The following is a 19,471-nucleotide window of genomic DNA, read 5'->3' on the forward strand; positions in this document are numbered from 1 at the left end:
ATGTTTTGAATAGTGCTAGCTTTCAGAGAAGCCCAGAATCTGTAATCCCAACTTATGATATAAAAACAACAAAACAAAACAAAACTATGCACTCTGAACAGACGCAACTCAGGTAAATGATGAAATGCTACATATTTTCCTCCTTTTTATCCCAAGACAATTTAACTGAAATAAAGTCAATAACAGAAAGAAGAGCAACACAAGGGAGAGGCATAATTCTCACAGGCATGAGCATGCAAATGTCAACATCTGGGCCCATTTGTAATCTCAGCTAGCATCCATTAATTTCAAGATGCCAAAAAAAAAAAAAAAATTACAGCAGCTCGCAGCCTTAGCTCACCATCCAGAACTTCAGATGTTATCTTTTTAAGCGACGTAAATTTCAGGAGAAGGGGATGCCTCCATCAAGGGCAAGGTGGCAATACCACCCGTCCTGGTGAGCTCACGTTACCGAAGCCATGTCACCACCGTTCCTGCCGCTCCGTAGCCCCCGGGGCGAACCCACCCGCAGGTAGGAGCCACGGTCTCCTGTGAGCACTTTCACTAAGCCAGGTGAGCAGTGGAGCGGAGACCAGGTGCCCGCCTAGGATATGATGACTCACTAGCTCATACTCCGTGACCTCTAAGCCACGGCGAGCAAATGCCTCTTTAGGTAGGACAACAGTTGGTGGCCTTCCCTCCAGGATGCCGAGCAAACGCATCGATGTGATTCGTTACATCGAACTGCGGCGGGGTTTGTGGTATTTAAAAAAAAAAAAAAAAATGACCATCTTCAGCCGTTTACTGCTGAGCCATTTCACTATTAGGCAAACCACTCCCGAGCAGCACAGGGCAATTACACTCTGGGAGAGTGGAGTCTGGAATGTTCCTTGGCAGAGCCTTCCTTGCTGCCTCCCTTCCCCTCTACCCACAGCTCTGAAGAGCTCTGAGCACCGACAGAGACAGTCCCCACGTCTCCATCTGTGCAGGTGAATCTTCCTCTGCCTCAGCTGCTCTCACACGCCTGCTGAGCCCCCAACAGAACGGCAGAGGCTGACCCGTGAGCCCTAATCCCGAAAGGCCTCCCAGCTCCAACAGAAATGCTCATTTGCCAGGTGGGAGAAGCGAGGCCCCGAAAGGGAGGCAATGGGCTGGTGATGGCACAGTGGTAGTGACGGCGTCGCAGCCCCGTCCTCTCATGCCAATACCATTCCATCCCAGCTTTGGGTCTAAGGTGACTCCACAACTACAACTACAAACGAGACCAAATGACTACATTGCCTGGGCTCTTCATGACCCTACAAATGAGACCAAATGACTCCATCCGCTGGGCTCTTCACAACCCTACAAATGAGACCAAATGACTCCATCCACTGGGCTCTTCACAACCCTACAAATGAGACCAAATGACTCCATCCTCTGGGCTCTTCACAACCCTACAAATGAGACCAAATGACTCCATCCGCTGGGCTCTTCACAACCCTACAAATGAGACCAAATGACTTCATGGACTGGGCTCTTCACAACCCTACAAATGAGACCAAATGACTCCATCCTCTGGGCTCTTCACAACCCTACAAATGAGACCAAATGACTCCATCTGCTGGGATCTTCACAACCCTACAAATGAGACCAAATGACTTCATGGACTGGGCTCTTCACAACCCTACAAATGAGACCAAATGACTCCATCCTCTGGGCTCTTCACAACCCTACAAATGAGACCAAATGACTCCATCCTCTGGGCTCTTCACAACCCTACAAATGAGACCAAACGACTTCATGGACTGGGCTCTTCACAACCCTACAAATGAGACCAAATGACTCCATCCTCTGGGCTCTTCACAACCCTACAAATGAGACCAAATGACTCCATCCACTGGGCTCTTCACAACCCTACAAATGAGACCAAATGACTCCATCCACTGGGCTCTTCACAACCCTACAAATGAGACCAAATGACTCCATGGATGGGGCTCTTCACAACCCTACAAACGAGACCAAATGACTCCATGGATGGGGCTCTTCACAACCCTACAAATGAGACCAAATGACTCCATCCACTGGGCTCTTCACAATCCTACAAATGAGACCAAATGACTCCATCCACTGGGCTCTTCACAACCCTACAAACGAGACCAAATGACTCCATGGACTGGGCTCTTCACAACCCTACAAACGAGACCAAATGACTCCATGGACTGGGCTCTTCACAACCCTACAAATGAGACCAAATGACTCCATGGACTGGGCTCTTCACAACCCTACAAACGAGACCAAATGACTCCATGGATGGGGCTCTTCACAACCCTACAAACGAGACCAAATGACTCCATGGACTGGGCTCTTCACAAGCCTACAAATGAGACCAAATGACTCCATCCACTGGGCTCTTCACAAGCCCAGCCTTGTTCGACTGGCGCTCCCTGCCTTTCAAGAGACATGAACGGGCATCTCTCTGAATGGTTCAACCCACTACCAGCTGAACACATCAGGCACCAAGCACTCGGTGCAATCCATCCGTTTCCTTCCCTGCATAACATCTCCCATCTCTTCCCTGCCTTTCCCGTTTCATCAGTCCCTTCTCTGCCCCGTGGCTCACTTGTCACTGACAAATACGACGCGCCGTGGACTGCTGCACGCACGTCACATCAGAGGGCAACCGGGGTTGCTTCTGGTACTGAACACACCAGTGCACAACGGAGAAGGCCACTGCTGAATCCCAAGGGGGCTAAGGTAAGATTACATGGAACCACTGTCCTTGGGCACACAGTGCATGCAGCATCCCTGAATAGGTCTTCATCTGCAGAAGTTTACACTTGATCAGATTTATATCTTCCCGTACTTCAAGTCGTGGTTCAGCCTGAATTTTTGTTCTGCCAAAAGGATTTCCTTATACAGAATTTGGATAATATGGAGCAAATTTGGATAATATGGAGCAAATTTGGATAATATGGAGCAAAGCTCCCCAGGAGTCCCTTTGTCTTCCCTAAGTAGAGCTCTTGGATTCCAGGCATGTGGTCCCACGTGCTTGAGCAGCGGGCAGCCCCACTGTGTGCCCGGGGAGCGCGGCGAGACACAGACTACCGAAGTCCCAGAACCCTCCCCCTCACACCCCATCCTCAGTGTCCGCGAGGGCCATGCGTCTGGGCAATTGTGGCCACGAAGAAGAAAATCCTTCCCATGCCTTCTTCCCCCAGCTAAGAGACCCTGGAGGAGCCTCGATGGATGAGCGAGAATGGTCTGAGTACGAAGCCTCGGCGCTGACGTCACACGACGGTGCTGACGTTCTAGGAAAGTTTACTGCATCCCTTATCTCGGAATATCTCCGATTCCAAAAGTAATACCTGCTCACCGTAGAAAATGTGAAAAATACAGATAAGCATGTAAAGAGACACAAGAACTGTTACCCCCGCTACCTCGGATGTCCCGAGATGTTTCAGAGTCAAACCCCGTGTCCTTGGAAACCTCTGAAGCCGCACCCACCCTGTTGGCCTGTGAGACATTGCTACTTTATTATTTTTTTATTTTTTAAAAACATTTTATTTATTTATTCATGAGAGACACAGAGAGAGAGAGAGAGAGGCAGAGACCCAGGCAGAGGGAGACGCAGGCCCCACGCAGGGACCCAATGCAGGACTCGATCCCGGGACCCGGGTCATGGCCTGGGCCGCAGGCGGCGCTAACCGCTGGCTGCGGCGGCCCATGTCGCTACCTCATGCAGCTTCTCTGTCCTCTGCAGGTTTCGGGGCCCAGACGCTCAGCTAAATATCCGTAGTCCGGGTGAGGTGCCTGTGGGCCGAGGGCTGGGCTGCCGGGCGCAGGGGCTCCCAGCAGGTGCTCTGCGGCCCCACGCAGGCCGCCGCCGCCAGTTCCCACTCCCAGGAGCCGCTCACGGCCAGTCCATTTCTGGGCGGCTTCGGGGAGTCGGTCTGTGGGCGATTTCGTGACTTCCCGCCTCCTGACGAGGCCCCCGTGTCCGTGGTTCCCCAGGAGCTGGCGTCGCAGTGGGCCCAGGGCCCGTCCCGCAGCCTCGGGCGGCTGCTCGGGCCGGGGTGCCGCGGCTCCTACTGTGCCTGCCAGGCCGTGTGCCCGGCCGCGTGGCCAGCCGTGACCCGGTGGCGCGTCCCCACGCTGGGCCCCTGACCGGAGCACCGCTGGCACAGGGCCCGGCCGGGCAGTGCGGGGCAAGGACCCGTTGTCCCGCGGCTCCTGGCCTCCCTCCGAGTGTGATTTCGGGAAGCCGCGAGGCCCACGCAGGCCACGGGCAGCAGCCACAGGTCGGCCCGGGTGGCCCCGTTCAACCCCGCAGCCTACCCGACGGGCCGGCGGGCTTCCCCGGGGCACAGGGCAGCCGAGTGGGGTCCCCACGAGCCCGCAGGCCGCGCCTGTCCAGCCCACGGGCCCCAGGACTGCCCAGCGGAGCCGAGACGTGGGCCCCGAAGCCCGCACAGGCCTCCCCACAGGCCGGACCCCTGCGGCCAGTCCCGAGGCCCGACGGCAGCACTTGGCTCCCCGTCGAAAGGGCCTGTCCTTGCACTCAGCCTGTTGGGGCCCCTTCAGGGGACCCCGGGCTGTTGAGAGCCTTCCACAGCCCATGCCACGTCCCTCACCCGCCACCAGCCACCACCCCATGGACAGGAGCGCCGGGCACCCGGCCCACGGGCTCAGGAGCACGGCACGAGGTCAGGAGGGAAGGAGCCGGACGGTCGGGAAGCTCAGGAGGCTGCGCCCCACGAGGTTCACGGCGGAGGGGAGGCTGTGGGCCCAGGCTCGGGGGGCCGAGGGCCTGGCGCCAGCCCAGCCCGACTCCGTGCTGCCCCCGGACGCCCCGGGACACGCGGGGCGGGCTGCCCGACTGTGCCCTCGTTACCCGCGCCTGCCGGGCGAGCTCGCAGGGAGGCCGGGGCCCGAGCCGGGAGCCCCTCGGTCCGCGGCGGCCAGCACAGCAGGGGCACCCCACTCGCGGCGCCGGCCCGGCCCCGGGCGCACCCGCCACACACCTCCTCTGGCTTGTCTAACCCCGTGAGGTGATTCTCCTTAACCCCCGGGCAGCCGGGCGCAAAGGACGTGGAACAGGAAGACACCCGGAGGACACAGAGGGGTACGGGCCAGCCGGAGGCACCTGCTGACCCCGGAGCTCGACTACGCCCGGGGCCTCCTTCCCTGTAAACCCGGACAGCCAGCGGCCCTGAGGGCGAAACCGCGTCTGAGGCAGGGAGAGGATTTGTTTAAAAACACCAAGAAAGGGCACAGGAAAAGGAGAAGAGAGGGGAGTTCCGTGTGTCCAGAACAGCAGCTCCCTTGGCTCCCACTACTCCCTCAGCTGCTGGGAAGGCCACCAGCCCGCCCGTCTCAAGGTGCCGAGACACGGGAAGGAGACCGACGCTTCAACACGAAGGGCAACACGCTCTGCACGGGACGGTCACGGGCACCCGCGTGGAGATGCAAGGACAACCTCGCCGGTCCGCCGGGGGGGCCAGAGCTGGCTCCATCAAGGTAGGGACAGCCAGCTGATTTGGGTACAAAAGGTGCATCGGGGGAGAGGAAGCAGCGTGAGCCCAGGCGTGCAGACGTGAAAGCGCCAGTAGCCCTGGAAAATACTGCACAGGGAGTCATCAGACACGAGGCGGGAAGGGAAGTGACGCCAGATGGTGGCCACGGGCGTCGGGATCATGCACTACGCCAGGTGTTTACGGAGTCAGCAAGGCTAGCCCAACAGCAGATGTTAAGGAACTTCTCCTCGGAATACTCCGTCTTATATTCCGAATTCATACAACTTTTTAAACCGCTGAGTCCCCAGTGTAAACTGTACATCGGTTCCACGGAGGGCTTTACTACTACTGGAAGTTGAATCTGAGAAGATCTACACACGGCCAACAAGCACCCGAGACAATGCCCCGCAGCACCGGCCACCAGGGAAACGCACTTCCAAACCCCAGTGAGACCCCAGCTCGCCCCGGTGAGAATGGGGAACATTAACGAGGCGGGAAACAGCAAATGTTGGAGAGGATGTGGAGCAAGGGGGACCCTCTGCACTGTGGGTGGGAATGTGACCTGGTGCAGCCACTCTGGAAAACTGTGTGGAGGTTCCTCAGAGTTAAAAATAGATCTGCCCTACGACCCAGCAACTGCACTGCTGGGGATTTACCCCAAAGATACAGATGCAGGGAAACGCCGGGACACCTGCACCCCGATGTTTCTAGCAGAAATGTCCACAATAGCCACACTGTGGGGGGAGCCTCGGTGTCCATCGACAGATGATGGATAGAGAAGCTGTGGTCTATGTGTACAGTGGGATGTTCCTCAGCCATCAGGAAGGACGGATACCCACCATTTGCTTCAACGTGGATGGACCTGGAGGGTGTGATGCTGAGCGAAATAACTGAATCAGAGAAAGACAATTATCATAGAGCTTCACATGTATGTACAATATGAGGAGCGGTGCAGAGGATCAGAGGGGAGCGGAGGGAAAACGGAATGGGACGTCATCAGGGAGACAAACCATGAGAGACTCTTAACTACAGGACAAAGTGGCGGCTGCTGGAGGGGAGAAGGGGACGGGTAACTGGAGGGCCTGTGATGCGATGACCACCGGGTGTTATGCATGACGTGATCGGACGTTTCATTAGAAACTAAGCATGTAGGGCAGCCCGGGTGGCCCAGTGGTTTAGCGCCGCCTTCAGCCCAGGGCGTGATCCTGGAGACCCGGGATCCAGTCCCACGTCGGGCTCCCTGCATGGAGCCTGCTTCTCCCTCTGCCTCTCTCTCTCTCTCTCAAAAAAAAAAAAAAAAAAAAAAACTCAGCAAAGAGCCTGCTTGAGATTTTCTCCTTCTCCCTCTCCCGCTACCCCGCCTGCCCCTGCTCTGTCTCTTTCTAAAATGCACAAACCATTTTTGCCGCTTACAGTGCGCATCCTCGAGTACCTGTTCTGTTCCCTGGCCTCAGCCGCGGGGTAGGGAGGTGCCGCATGTTAGGTTTTATCACGTTTCCCCCAAACCTTCCAAAACGGCAGCCCCGTTTGTGCCCGGGTGGGAAAGCCTCGCTGGGCCAGGTGGGATGGGGCGCTGGGGGGCGAGGCCTCAGCCCCTTGTTCAGGAGACAACGCGGGGACCGCGCCAGCCACCAGGATCTCCCGCTGCCGAGAGCTGGCCACGTCCACACGGCCCCCAGGCCCCGCGGAGAGGCCAGGGCCCTCGCTGGGGCCACGCTGGGCAAAGCTCCTGGCAGCGCCAAAAGAGGAGGAGAGAAAAGGCGCTGCCGGGACGCCGAGTCCTCGTCTTCAGAACCGCCATCCGCAGGTGCGGCTTGTCCATGCGTTTCACACCCGACCCCCACCCCCGACACGGCAACTAGCAGCATGTGTGCAGCCCCCTTCGAATTACCTTCTCCCCTGCTCATTAGAACCTGAACTGATTTATAATGTTCCTATAAATCACCCTGGATTGATTATTTTCTTTAATTCCAGCCGGCAGCTGTTGAAGCAGACTAATAAATAACCACTCTAGAGCCTCACTGAACTCTCCGAAAAGGCAGTAAATATATTTAACAACACGCAGCTCAAGCATATCTCCAGCTCCCGACTGGGACTGAATACCTTGCAGAGACTGTTAGTTATAACTGAACGTATCTGAAGGGGGGGGGAGGGAAGAAAAAAAAAAAAACAAAACCAGACTGTAGGATGCATCTGAAATGCCTATTCCTTCCAGAACAACAACAAAAAAACCCCCCACAAACCCCTGACCTTCCTGTGTCCCTTACCTCTGCCTTTAACAAATGCAGACATCTGCAAACATTAGTACCCTTGCATTACACTGGAGTTTATTTAATGTTCATTTAATTTTAGATGCAAATCTACTTTGCCTTAGAGACTAAACAGAGAATTATGGAGTTCTTGACTTCTTGGCACATTCTCCTACCAGTTTTTTTTTTTTAATTTGTCTTTTTGTTAAAAGACAAAGTGGAAACATTTGATGCAAGAACTAAAAAAACAGGGATCCCTGGGTGGCGCAGCGGTTTGGCGCCTGCCTTTGGCCCAGGGTGCGATCCTGGAGACCCGGGATCGAATCCCACATCGGGCTCCCGGTGCATGGAGCCTGCTTCTCCCTCTGCCTATGTCTCTGCCTCTCTCTCTCTCTCTCTCTCTCTCTCTGTGTGACTATCATAAAAAAATAAAAAATAAAAAAATAATAAAAAAAAAAAGAACTAAAAAAACAAAAGAAAACCAAAACCCAACCCTGTTTTACCTAACCTCCCCTGGCAGCTGGTCATGTAATTTTCAACGGTATGTTTTACTTATTTTCTTGTTCTTGGGCCAAAAGGAGCTTTAGCATACGGTGCCTACCATTTAGTCTGCCCACGCCACCCAGGGATGTCAGGGCCACCAGGGCCGTCCCAATAGGCCTATCCAAGCTTTCAAGGGCCCAGTGGGTATAGCTAGCCCAGGGCACAGCCATCTGGCCCCATATCTGGACATCTGTCTGCCAGCTAGGCCCCTATTCCTCTCCCCTATTATGACACTACTTACACTTCCTTTCCATTTACTGCTTTGAAATAAGAATCCTATTTAGACGGCATATACTTTACTTGTTGCATGTTCTTAACCCAGCATTCAACTGAGCAAACACGCACACAGTCATCCTTACTCTATTCCTATAAATTTCTTTTTTTCTTCCCTATACATTTCTGATAGAACCTCTTTCTTCCAGCGAAGACACAGCCATCATGATGCATACCTAATTCATTTGTTATTTCCATATGGGCAAAGAAGAAAAACATAAACGTTGTAACAGTGACAAATACTGAAAGAGGCAGGGATAAAGTGGGAGAACATAGATCATCCTTAAAGACCGGCAAAGGGGGTGGAAAATAATCTATTTGTTTATCCGTGATGCACAAACACAAGAGCTTCCTATAGTGAAGGACACAGTGAAAAAAAGCTTATATCTGTTTTTCCTGTTGGCAAACCTTGAGCTTCCTCAAGTTCTGGTTCCTTCCTTAAGTGGCTCTATTTGTACACCAAGAGAACAAAATGAAATTGAACTATATTTAGTGGACCAAGAAATTACTAAATCTAAGGATTCCCCTTAGCTAGTCAGTCTTCGAGCAGGCCCATCCCTGCTCCACAGTAGGTAGGGGCTGCTGTGCTCGTCCATCAGATGCACCACGGCCACTTCTGGACCCGAAGACTCCCCAGAGGCCTCCAGAACACAGTGCTGTTGGGAAGGTACAAAGATGAGTTCCCAACAAGTGTTCGCTACTCAAATACAACTGTAAGAGCAATCACTCCACTTTGAGAAAAGGAAGACTTGGCAGGAACCACTTATGGTGTGTTTTTCCCCCCTTTGTAACAAGGGGAGGAGAATTCCAGCCAAAAATCAAAAGCTACACTAAAGGAAAGTGGATTTCCCATTTAGAACTGAAGAGAAGCAAAACACCGCCATTTCCTAAAGAAGGCTTTTCACAGTGATAGTAAAAGAAAGGGTCATAAAAGAAATAAAAAATTTAAATGACACCTTTCACATTCCAAAAAAGAAAAAAATCTATGAATGGAGATCTGCTTTGTGTTCCCATTTACATCATATCGTCCAGGGCACGTCCACTCTTCTAAATAATTCTTTAATGGTGCTTTGTCCTTTGATGGGAGATAAACACAAATATATTCTTATCCCCATTTTACAGATGAAGAAATCAATTACTGATAGTATGATCAGGATTATACAAACCGAACTCCTCCATGCCTGGATCGCCAAGAACAGGAGACCTGGTTTCCTGCTGAACTCCAGCAGAGAGGGTACAGGGCCTGAATTTTGCATGTACGACCTTGACCTAACTGCCCATCTGTACCCTCCTCACTTTCCAGCCAGTTTCTCAGGCTCCATTTCCATTAGACACTTTCACTTCATACACTATCCAGTGCATTACTCAACTTTCAGAAACAAATAAATAGCTTCAGGTACGCTGCCTGAAAAGATTTTCATCTGACCCTTGAACAAAATGAGGATGGGGCTCACTGACCCTCCCCCCATGCAGTCAAAACCCCGCGTATGACTTGTGACTTCCCCAAACCTTGATTAGTAATCGCCTACTTTTGACCAGATGCCTTAATAACACAAATAGCTGATAAACACATATTTTTGTGTTATATGTATTATAAACTGTATTCTTACAATGAGGTGAGCTAAAGAAAACATTATGAAAAAATACATTTATAGAACTGTACTGTATGTATTAAAAAAAATCCAAGTATAAGTGGACCCTCAGAGTTCAAACCCACATTGTTCAAGGATTACCTGTATAACACAAATAATGAGCATAAGAAGGCTAGAATGGCAACATTAATATCAAATACAATAGACTTCATGACAAAAAGTATCACCAGAGATAAAAAGGTACATTCCACTAGATGGAACAGTGAACTCATCTGGAGGACTTAACGATCACAAACGTGTAAGTGCATGAAAACAGAATCAAACCTCATAAAGCAAAAACAGAATCAAAAAGAGAAATAGACAATTCCAACTATCACAAATAAATATTTAACGCCCTCTCCCAGTAGCTGCTAGACCAACATGGTGGGGGTGTTGCAGTAAGAGGGGTCAAGACATTTTTTTCTATAAAGGGCCATGGAGCAAATGTTGTAGGCTTTCTGGGTCATACAGCCTCTATTAAAACTAATGAACTCTAACTTTGGTAGCACAAAAGCAGCCAGAGATGTTATACAAAAAGTGAGTATAGTTGTGTTTCAATAAAACTTTATAAAAACACACAGCAGAATAGAGTTAGCCCACAAACTAGTTTGCTGATCTCTAAACTAATGATAATTACTTAAAAAAATGGCAAAGACATAAAAGATCTGAAAAATACTATCAGCACCAGGACTCATTAAGAGACATTACATCTAACCACAGCATAATAGACATTCTTTTCAAGTCTAGACCTTAAGTGGTAGTTAATTTTAAATCCTGGTATCATCACAGTACACAAAATACACAGTACATTGACAACAATGAAATTAAATTAAAAATTAACATTATTAAGATGACTTGAGAAGCCCCAATATTTAGAGATTAAACAATCCATTTTTAAGTAATCCATAAGCCAAAAAAGAGATTGTGAGGGAAATTAGAAAATATTTTGAAATAACAGAAAAAATAAAACATTTCAAGATCTGTGGGATACAGATAAAGCAGTGCTTTGAGCGATGCCTATAGCTTTAAATGCTTGTATTGGAAAAGAAGATAGATATAAAATCAATGATCTGAGTTTTCACTTTAATAAATCAGAACAAGAACAAACTAAATCAAAAGTAAGTAAATGGAAAAAAATCACAAAGAAAAAAGTTGGTTATTTGACAAGATCAACAAAACTGACAAACTTCTAACTAGTCTGGTCAAGAAGAAAAGACAGAAGACACGAATTATCATTAGGAATAAAAGAAAACATCACTACAAATCCTACAAATATTGAAAGAATATTAAAGAATGTTATGAACAATTTTGTGCCAATTAATTTGACAACTCAGATGAAAATGGATACATTTCTTCAAAGACACATGAAAGCAAAAATGAATGCAAGAAAGAAAAAACTGAAATGCCCTACATCAATTAAACAACTTGAATATGTAATTGAATACCCAATCCTCAGGCCCAGATGGCTTCTCTGATAAATTTTATTGAAATTATCAAATACTTAAAGACCAAATAATACAAATTATTCAAGAAAATAGAGGTGGAATCATCTCTCATCTTATTTTATAGGCCAATCATACTCTGAAACCAAACCAGATAAAGGGATCACAAAAGAGAAAAACAATAGGTCAGTATCTCTCATGAACCCAGATGCAAAGTCCTTGACAAAATGTTAGCAAATCCAACAACATATAAGAAGGATAATACACTATGGCCAAATGGAATTTATCCCAAGGATGGTTTAATACAAAAAAAAATCAATGTAATTAATCATATTTATAGAATAAATGATTTTTTAAACCAAAGATCACTTCAATCATATTTATAGAATAAATTATTTTTTAAGTCAAAGATGCAGAAAAAGTATTTGACAAATCTCAACATTTATTCACGATAAAACTCTCAGCAAAGAAGGAATAGAAGGCAACTTCCTCAACCTGATTAAAAGCATCTAGGAAAAATATACAGCTAATATTATATTCAGTGATGAAAGTTTCAATGCTTTCTACCTAAGATTAGAAACAAGGCAAGGATGTCCTTTTCTACCACTTTTATTCATCATTGTACTAAAGATTCTGACCAGTGCCAAACGGTTGAAAAGAAAGAAGTAAAACAGTCTCTGCAGACAATAGGACTATACCAAGAAAACTCTAAAGAATCCACAAAAGAACTGCTAAAACAAATACATATATTGAGCAAGGTCACAGGATACAAGGTTAAAGTACAAAAACCTACTACATTTCTTTAAACTAGCAATAATGACGTACAAATAAAAGTTTTTAAAAATTTCATTTACGGGGCAGCCCGGCTGGCTCAGCAGTTTAGCGCCTGCCTTCGGCCCAGGGCGTGATCCTGGAGACCCAGGATTGACTCCTGCGTCGGGCTCCCTGCATGGAGCCTGCTTCTCCTCCTGCCTGTGTCTCTGCCCGCCCCTCCTCTCTGTGTGTGTGTGTGTCTCTCATGAATAAATAAATAAAATCTTTTTAAAAATTCACTTACAATAGCATAAAAATATCCTTGGGAGTAAATATAATGAATTTAATGAATGACCCATGTGCTAAAAATTACAAAACTTTACACAGAAAAATCAAAGTAGACCTTGGTATGTGGAAGGACACACAATGTTAATGGACGGTAAGACTCAAAATTATTAAGATGGCAATTCTTCCCCAACTAACCTTTAGATTTAGGCAATTGCCATTAAATCCTAGCATACTTTCTTTTGCAGACTGACAAACAAAATTGAAATTTTATGTGAAAAAGAAAAGAACCTAAAGCCAAAACAGTCTTAAAAAAAGGGTAAGATGGGAAGACTTACGATACCTAACTTCCAGAGTTCTTGTAAAGCTAGCATAACCATGAGAGTGTGGCAGTCATGTAAGGATAGACATAAACTTCAATGGAACAGAACAGAGTGACCAAAAATAGACCCATCCTTATATGGTCCATTGATTTTCACCAAGGCACCCTGGTATTTCAAAGGGGAAAATGTAGCCTTTGTACCAGCTGGGCCTGGAACAGCTACCTATGCAAGAAAGTGAACTTGAATTTTATCATACATCATTTACAAAAATTAACTTTACAAGGATCATAGAACGAAAACACATGAGGGGCGTCTGGGTGGCTCAGTCAGTTAAGTATCTGTCTTCGGCCCAGGTCGTGATCTCAGGGTCCTGGGGCTGAGCCGTGTGTCCGGCTCCATGTTTAGCAGGGAGTCTGCTTCCCCCTCTCCCACTGTTGCTCCCTCCCACTCATGCTCTCTCTCTCTGAAATAAAATTAAAAAAAAATAATGAAACATAAGAGCTAAAGCTACTAAACTTATTGAAGAAAACAGGAGCAAATCTTTGTGACTTATAAGTTAGGCAAATATTTCTTAAATAGGGCATTAAAACTATCATCTATAGAAGAAAATTATTGTAAAATGGACCGCATAAAAATTAGATTTTGCTCTTCAAAACACAGCTAAGAAAACAAAGACCAAGCCACCGACTAGGAGACCTATCTGACAAAAGTTTTATATGCAGAATATATCCGTGTTTCTAATAAAAGAAAAACAATCCAATTAAAAATGGGCAAAAGATTTTAACCAACAGTTCACAAAAGTATACAAAGATAACCAATGAACTCATAAAGAGATGCTTAACATCAGATGCTTCGCCATCAAGGAAATGCCTATGAAAACAACGAGATGTTTACGTAAACATCTAAATGACTAATGGTAAAAGGCCTGACGATATCAAGTGTCAGAATGTGGGGCAAGGGGCAACTACAACTCTCACTCACCGCTAGCTGTGATGCAAAATTGTAGGGCCGCTTTGAAAACCAGGATGGCGCTATCTTTTAGATTAAACATATACTCACCACCCAATCTAGCCAGTCAGCTCTTGGATATTTACCGAAAATAAACGAAAAAAAATTTGTCCACACAAAACTTCTATGTGAATATTTATAGGAGCATTATTTGTAATAGCCCGGAACTGGAAACAGTTCAAATATCCATCAAGTGATGAACAGATAAATCAGAGTATGGTCATACCGTGCAACACTACTCAGCAATTAAACACACACACACACACACACACACACACACACACACACAAAAACACAAATACTCCTACATATTACCTACATGGGTAAACCTCAAAAATGTTATACTAAGTTAAAGAAGCAAAATTCAAAGGACTATGTATGTTTCTATTTATATTATAGAAAAGAAAAGCCATATTACAGAGAGTAGATTAGAAGCGGCCTGGGTCTGTGGGGTCTGAGGTCAGGGGAGCAAACTGAATACGAAGGCACATAGCAAACGTGAATCTGTGTGTGCTGACTGGCGCCCTGACAGCTGTGGTTGGAACCATTCTACTCAGCTAGACTCAGTCTCTACGGCCAATGGCAAGGGAGGTAAGCAGCCCTCTGTGGTAGGATTCCAGAATGTTCCGGGGACGGGTTGGCTTCTCAAGCGCTCACCACATGCTTTCTATGTGTCTCTCTGTCTACCTCACTCTCTTGGATAAAGAGTCAACTCACCTATGACTTACATACAACGGAAGGAATGAGAACCCAGCAGGCTGACGTCCCCTCCGCTGGGCCCTCACCTGGGCCTGGCATTCCCTCAGCTGCTGTTTCCTCTTTTGACCTGTGTAAAGAAGCTGGGCAGAGCTAGGGATCAGATTCCAGACTAAAACATTTGAGTATGCGGCTGGAGTGTTTTTGTTATTATTTAAGAGAAATTATAAAGCTTTCCGATCTTCTTTCTCAAAATCTTGCCCATCTAAAGCATGTTCCTCCAAACTGTAAAGGAATATAAGCAAACCTCCTTATTTATTTGGGTTAAAAATATAGGTGCCATTCCTGTTCACCAAAAAAAAAGAGGGGGAAAGAAAAAAGAAAGAAAAGAAAAGAAAAAAGAAAAGGAAAGAAAAGAAAGAAAAGAAAAAAGAAAAGGAAAGAAAAGAAAAGAAAGAAAAGAAAAAAGAAAAGGAAAGAAAGAAAAGAAAAGAAAATTAAAGAAAGAAAAGAAAAAAGAAAAGAAAAGAAAAAAGAAAAGGAAAAAAAGAAAAGAAAAAAGGAAAGAAAAGAAAGAAAAGGAAAAAAGAAAAGAAAAAAGAACAGAAAAGGAAAGAAGAAAAGAAAAAAGAAAAGGAAAGAAAAGAAAAAGAAAGGAAAGGGAAGGAAGGAAAGAAGGAAGGAAGGAAGGAAAGTTTTTGGTTTACACGGTGATTTAACTATTTAACTATGGGTCCCATTAAATATTTAAGCATCTTTCTGAAAATAAAATCTGATACATGCGGAGCATCACCCGAAGTCCAAATACCACACAGACCCAGACTGTGCAGTGAGCTAATTACCCTCTAATTTAAAAAAGTCTTGATACGTTCATGTGGATGTTACACTAAAGAAAAAGCAAGGGAGTTACAGGAAAGTGCAGGTAAGAACTGCCTTGAAATAATAATCTGCAAAATCCAAAGAAGGCAGCAAAATACAGACCCACCAGGAGTTTCAATGACAAAAACAAGAAGGATGTGGCTGAGAAGGACGTAGCTGGTTCTAACAATCCACAGGAAGCACAAGGAGGAAAGGCAGTTTGAAGAGCCAAGAGATATACTTAAAGTTATTCCAGGGAATTTAATAGGAATACAAACAGGAAAACAACAGCTCCATGGCCCATTCAGATTAAACGCACTTTAAAATTGCATTTTAAATCAGTGCATTTCATATTGTTTTCACAGCGTCATTCCATTGCGCCTTTTGTCAGAGGAGCTGTGCAGGTTTCCACAGACCCTTACAGTTCAGTGAAAGGCGTATTATATTCAAGAGAGAAACTTAGAAATCCTTTTATTTCCCAAAGTAGAACATTATTCACCTATTGAGGTAAGTCATTGAACTGAGTTTATAAAAGCCCATCCATCCATCCATCCATCCATCCATCATCTACCCTTTTAGCTATAGAAATAGATATTTTTTAAAAACTTTCTTATATAAATTCAGATACGTGAAATACTACTCTATGGTAAGGGTCAGAGCATAATCAGTCCCATGGTAATGGGCAACTCGGATACCATTCACAAATAGAATTAATATTCGAATTAAACCTAGATATTTAAAACCACTTTCTTGCTAGGCATAGTAGAAAACACTCTGGCCATGAAAGTTGGGATGGTGGGCGAAGAGTAAATCCTTAATTCTGCTTCTACTTTCTTCACCATTAAGCCTTCTCTCCTTAAGACGCTCTCCAACTCACGAGATCTACTAATCTCAATGCTCTTTCATCTTCCCTTTCTCGCTCTTTCGAAGTGAGTAGTGGGGAGTTACAGAATCACATGTTTGACAAGAGTTGGGGGCCAGAAATATAACCGAGTGAATGGGTCCCGAGTGAATGGATCCAAGTGCAGCCGGAAAAATCCCCGCACAGATTAACATACACGAGTGGGCGCAGAGAGGCCCCTCTTGCTCGTCAACTTGAGCCTGTAACTAGAACGATGAGAGGCGAGGACACTAGGTTGTTCGCTGGAATATCCCTTAGCTCTCGACACACAGTAGGTGCTCAGAAATATGATGAATTAATTAATGGGAAACAATGAATGAACAGCTGTTATTAACCAAAAGCAAGGGAAAAAACCCAACACGGTGCATACCGTTTATGAGCATGTGAGGCTCAGGTTTATTTGGCCAAGTTCTGCTTTTCTTTCCAGCTGGCAGACAGGACATTGGGGCTCTGAGCTCCTGGCCGAGGGCTCCTTCTATGGCCTCTGCTCGGGATGAGGACCGCCGGCCCCCAGACCCCCCTGCCCCCGGAGCCCGGGGGACTAGGGGCCTCGAGCTGAGTGTGCCATCATGTAGTAGGAACACAAGGAGCACAGAGGGCTTCCACCCTGGGGGCCAGGAACCCAAAGCATTTTACGGGCACTCTGCTATTAAAATTATTATATAAAATTATTATAGAGATGAACATGCCCCTGTTCCGCCAATCTGATGATGGCTGAGCCTTCACCATGAATATAAAATCATAGACAAGGTGATAAACAGCAAAAGATTAGGGTTAAGATTAGACCGGTTGCCAAGGTCAACTAGTTGCCTGAATTGCTCTAATTCCTAAGACCAATGCCCTTATTCCAGCGCCATCGGCCCACACCCTTTCACGCTTGCTTTTTTTTTTTTTTTGCTTTTTTTGCTTTCTTTTTTTTTAATGGAGAAAACAGTAACTCTAATTGTGTCGATATTTCTTTTTTCCCCTGACTACAGTCCGTGGAGCAGTACTTTGGCGTGACCTATTTGGAAATAAACTCACTGAGTCACAGTCATTGACAGATCTATTTTATAATCATCCAATTTAATGCCACATTTAGTCCAGACGAAATACTACAGCAGAAGCCCCGGTCTCAAATATGAATTTACAGTCACGTATTTCCTAGAGGGAGGAACGGTACGACCCAAAAGTCTGCTGCCTTGGTGGCCACCCCCACTCAAGTCACTCTTGAATATTCGGATTAAAGAGTGGGAGCCCTCCCATTCCAAGCAGTGCGGGCAGTTCATGTCCTCCTCCACAGTCAACAGTCCCCAGGCCCTCAGGGCCCGGGATCCCATGTCCCGCTTCCCCTGAGCTCCCTGCGCCAGGTCCTCCCTGCTCCTGACGAACGGCCGTCACCCAACCGTCACCCAGCTGTCACCCAGCAGCGGCACCGGGTCCCGGTTCTCCCTTCCCTGCCGCACCACTGCAGGGCGGCTGCTATGTCAGGCCTTAAGGCAGAAGCCACAGAGGGGCCCAGTAGGACGCCACTGCGGCCCTAACAGCGCAGAGGAGCCCTAACCCCGCGGCCTGCCACTCGTCCTCCTCAGTGCACCCGCCGCGTGGGGGTTGTCTCCCCGCAGGGGCCCGGCCTCTGTTTCCCTCCTCGCTCTGCCTCTACTGCACCGGCTGCCAGCACAGCTCCGGACTGCTCTAAGGGCCGCACTGTCCGGCACCCCCGACGGCGCCCGGGCCAGAGGGGTCAAGCCCGCACCCGGCCCTCTGCGAGGGCCCATCAAGCGCCGTGGCCCAGCCTGCAGGCCTTGCCAGACACTCTCCCTTCCTCCTCCTAATTCGGGCAGCTTCCCCCCCACCCCCCACCTTTCTCCGCCCTAGTGTTAGAAAGTGTGATCACCGAGCCCTGAGGCTGATTCTACAAGTAGGGTCCTCACACTCTGTCCCCGTTCCGACGGCCTTTGTGCTCACGGGGCATTGAACGCGGGGTCGGACTGGGACTCATAACTGGTGCCACCCCCTCCTAGACCCCTTGGTGCCTCCAGGACCGGGGCGACCCTGAACCAAGGCCGGCCCTGGAGTTAAGAACGGCAACATGCGGCCTTGGTACCATGCGGGCCAGAGACTGGCGGAGCGGCCCGAAGGCGGCGCGGTGTGGCCAGCAGGCGGGGTTCCTGGGAACCACGGGCAAGAGCGGCGGATTCCGTCCTAGTCTAGCTCTGAGCATGGAAAGCCTTGCGGTAAAGCTCCGTCAGAATGAATATTTACTGCCTGGGACCGCCCCAGGCCACGGGCCCATAAATCCGGGCCGCTCGCCGAGTACTGCGCCCCAGCGAACGCTCGCACCCCTGGACGTCTTCCTCCCCGCTTGACCATAAGCTTCCGGAGGGCAGGACTTCTAGTTTTCTCTGGGGATCCTCTCAGGCCCTGCAGAGTCCCTGCACATCACACATATTACCAGACTAAACCAAGAACCCACGTTTTTCACACCAAGGAAATCAGAGCTATGACCCACGCCAGCACACAGCCCGCCTCAAGCCACAGGCGCCGGCAGACTCGGTCCGGTGGCCTCTCTCCTCTGGGCCACATCAGATTATTCTTGGGTCAGTTTGCCTGTACAGTAGATGTTGCCAGAAATTTCCTTCATTTTGGCCGGAATATTTTTGAAATTGTGCTAGAAGGACACTTTGCCCAAGAACATCAAACACGGCTAGAATCACGCTCTTCCCTATTGAGAAATATGCTGGGTATTTCGTAATTTAAGGCTGTCCATTAAATGGCTATGGAATTCAGTTAAAAAGATTGTTAAGTATGTATTTCATATCCAAAGATTATTTTTCTTCTAGGAGAAAAACAGAGGGAGATGTGTTTTTTCCTCTTCTTACTTTTATTTTTTTATTTTTTTATTTTTTTTAAAGATTTTTTTTTAAATTTTTTATTTATTTATGATAGTCACACAGAGAGAGAGAGAGGCAGAGACACAGGCAGAGGGAGAAGCAGGCTCCATGCACCGGGAGCCCGATGTGGGATTCGATCCCGGGTCTCCAGGATTGCGCCCT

General features: G+C 47.6%; 1 protein-coding gene across 26 annotated transcripts in view; it reads right to left on the reverse strand.

Annotated features, from left to right (window-relative positions):
- The window catches only part of LDLRAD4 (low density lipoprotein receptor class A domain containing 4), a 386,066-nt gene that overhangs the window by 79,646 nt on the left and 286,949 nt on the right, over positions 1–19,471 (reverse strand). The window lies entirely within an intron of this gene.

This window comes from Canis lupus, chromosome 1 (genome assembly GCF_011100685.1).
Source record: "Canis lupus familiaris isolate Mischka breed German Shepherd chromosome 1, alternate assembly UU_Cfam_GSD_1.0, whole genome shotgun sequence".
In the NCBI taxonomy this organism is placed as follows: domain Eukaryota; kingdom Metazoa; phylum Chordata; class Mammalia; order Carnivora; family Canidae; genus Canis; species Canis lupus.